We start from the raw sequence: 3,290 nt of genomic DNA on the forward strand, positions 1-3,290 counted from the left end.
TTACAATCTTCGCTTACGGTTTAGAAATTGTAGACATATACATGTATTGGCAGATAGTTTGATCTTTACTATTGAACATCAAGTCAATAAATCAAGAGTTAATTGCTCCGCGCCCCACAGGCGCGGAGCTATTTGTGTTTACTTTTTTTTGTCCATGGGCCCGGATTTGATCATTTAATCCCTTCGATTTACAGCTAAAAGTAAATCCGCATTCAAGAACTCCTTTCGATTTCTGTATTGGTTTCCCCTTCGGTGATTCGCAACATGTCATATTAATGAATCAGAACAGGTAAGCAGTTCTGCTGTACATGAATTCGGAAGCTATAAATAGCTCTAAATGTTCTGATTTTTGACACTTAGGTTATGCATTTGTTATTTCCCTTTTTAGTAGTACATGAAATTATAATTTGTTACATTTTGAATTAATTTACACACAGCATATCAAGTATACTATTAATGATTGAATTTGTCAATATAAAGAAGATGTCATGAATAAAACTTTAATAATTTTGCTTTTGATAATTATTCTTAATTTATATTTATGAAATTAAATGTTTGATAATAACATGTTGATATATTGGTTGTTTTGAAATAGTTAAACTTTAGTATATAAAGTTACATTCCATTAGCGTTAGTGATACAGCACACCACTTAGTGCTTCAAAATTAACCCATTAGGCCGCTATACCAATGGTATGTGCCCAACGGAACGAGACCCGTGATCCATGCCCGGTGCATGTCCATGAGTATTATTCCTCATGTACGTTATTTTCTTATAGTATAGCGAACGGAGGATAGTTATTTGTAGACACGATTTAATTTCATTCAAATACCAAAACCAGTTGTAACATCAAAGAATTAGGTAAAAAGGAAAAAGATTGAATACCAGTTAGGTTTTTGAATAACATCTCTTTAGCAATCGAAGACCAGATGTTGTCATTGGTGCATCATAAACTTCACCGTAGGGAACGTGTTACAGTATCGCGTTTTTCGGTTACAGTATAGAATTTTCAAGATGGAGGATTATTTATGGGAAGAGAGGTAGGTGATTTTTATTCAGGTCCATACTACTATAGTAGTTTAGTTTCTAAAAGATGTTTTTGTGCTTTGCTTGTAAGGAACAGAATCCGGTATCTAGTCATATATTTCTTCAGACCCTGCACCGCAGATTTATCTCTATATTGTCTCATAAATGTGCAGATTTGACGGTTTAAAAATTTGAATCGAGAGACCATCGCATTTTTCTCCCATTCCGACATTATTTAAGCATGCCTAGATAAAGTAAATCTACAAAACGTTAGTCCTTTATGTTTAGAAACGTTTATAAAAGAAAATGACCAGTTGAACCTATTTTCCTGTTAGTAAAATGCGTTTGAAAAAACAAACAATGTTACAGTATAGAGCGAGGTTAATTTTGAAGGGTTACAGCATAGACCTAGCGACTTTGATCCAATTTTGTTACAGTTTATACCCAAATTTCTGTTACAGTTTAAATACTTGACAAATTTCAAACAAAGTTCGTGTATCCATTATCTTTATGAAATAACTCATACCTTTCTATTTAATACATTCTTGAAAGGTTGTATTACTTTTTTTCTTCAGCAGAAAAGTTATAGTTTCCTATTTTTCTTACTTTAAGTTTCAGATTTAGACTTTTTGCAGAATAAGTAATGTCCTAAGTAAGGACTGTTTTCACGACAACAACAGTAACTTTTATCGAATGGTATTGAGAGAAGAAATATTATTGCTTGATTTGATTACACATTATAATAATGCCTATTAGTAATAAAATAGAGAAAAAAGAATCCTTAACAGAAGTCCAACACGGAAAACATGAAAATATTGCAAGCTCAGTTTGATTACACCTGTTCATGGACGGTAGTGGTAACTGCAAGCTACCGTCCACGCCTCCTAGCACCGGCTTCAGCAGAATTCACATTAAACATGAACTGGTACACTTCAGATTTTTTAACATCTATGGATGTGTTCATATGGCGGTTATCATGGAACCTTCAATGTGACACGTTATTGCCATTCTATGAAAAGCGGCATATTTCCCCCCAGGTAAAAAATTGCGTGTGCCCTAAACGAGAATACAATGAGTGAAACTAAACAAAATTAATTTTTGAGAGGGGATCGGAGGTTATGAAGCCTGCATACCATAGATAAGCTGTCAAAAGACACAATTGACAAGCAGGCATTACCCTAAGAATGATTAAACAGTATTTAAGTGGGCAATACTGCAACCTTAAACTTTTTTTATGTTGGAATTTCCATGGAATTTCTTTAGGGATTCTGTTTAACTCTATTTTGTTACGTTTGGCTTTCTTGGATTTTAAGTTTCAACGACACTAAGGTCATGTGAAAACATTCCTGCTTTATTGTTAAGAAAGACCCCAGATACCAAGATACCCTCTGTGAAACATTTCAGACACGAGCGGGCACCTGACTAGAACCACCGACTTTCCGTAAATTAGGTTGATAGATTCCTCACATACAAAGAATCCAAAGTCATGATTGGATTTCAACTACAGCAGTAAATGGAAGATGATTTGAAGTCGGCGGCCTTATCCCGCCTCTGCCACTATTATGTACCTCCATCAGACTCACTAGAGAAGATATTATAATTGTCTGACCTTAATTTATACTCTATAACTTTCAATATTATTTTCTTTTTCAGAAACATGAAAACTGCTATACAGGATGTCTGAAATAAAAAAACGACTTTTAATTTAATAATGACAACAAAATCGTAACTTCAACAAAGAAGCATTCGAAATGACGCCATGATCATGATTTGATTTGAATGCTTTGGTTCGAGATGAGAAGGGTCTTTAAACATTGCCTTTTTTTCAAAATCTATGTTTTGGGTTTTCGTATCCCCGATTGCAACCAAAGCCATTTGAACAACTTAATTGGTAGAAAGTCATGTAAATTTCATCACATTTAAATTTAGTCAAGTAGTTACTGAGCGGATGGAATTGCACACACTTGTGTACGTCAGACGGACGAATAGCCATCGAGCCAATAAGCTCACAGAGATTTAAAAGTCTATGTAACATTCATACATTTTACCTAGTATATATAAAAATATCGAAGTCTAAACTGTAACCGAAATCTGGGTATAAACTGTAACAAAATCGGATACAAATCGCTAGGTCTATGCTGTAACGCTGCCCAAATTACCTCGCTCTATATTGTAACATTGTTTATTTTTTCAAACGCATTTAACGAACAGGAAAATAGGTTCAACTGGTCATTTTCTTTTATAAACGTTTCCTAACATAAAGG

The sequence above is a fragment of the Ruditapes philippinarum genome, unplaced genomic scaffold (assembly GCF_026571515.1).
Source record: "Ruditapes philippinarum isolate M1 unplaced genomic scaffold, ASM2657151v2 ctg18137_1_1_1_1, whole genome shotgun sequence".
Taxonomy (NCBI): domain Eukaryota; kingdom Metazoa; phylum Mollusca; class Bivalvia; order Venerida; family Veneridae; genus Ruditapes; species Ruditapes philippinarum.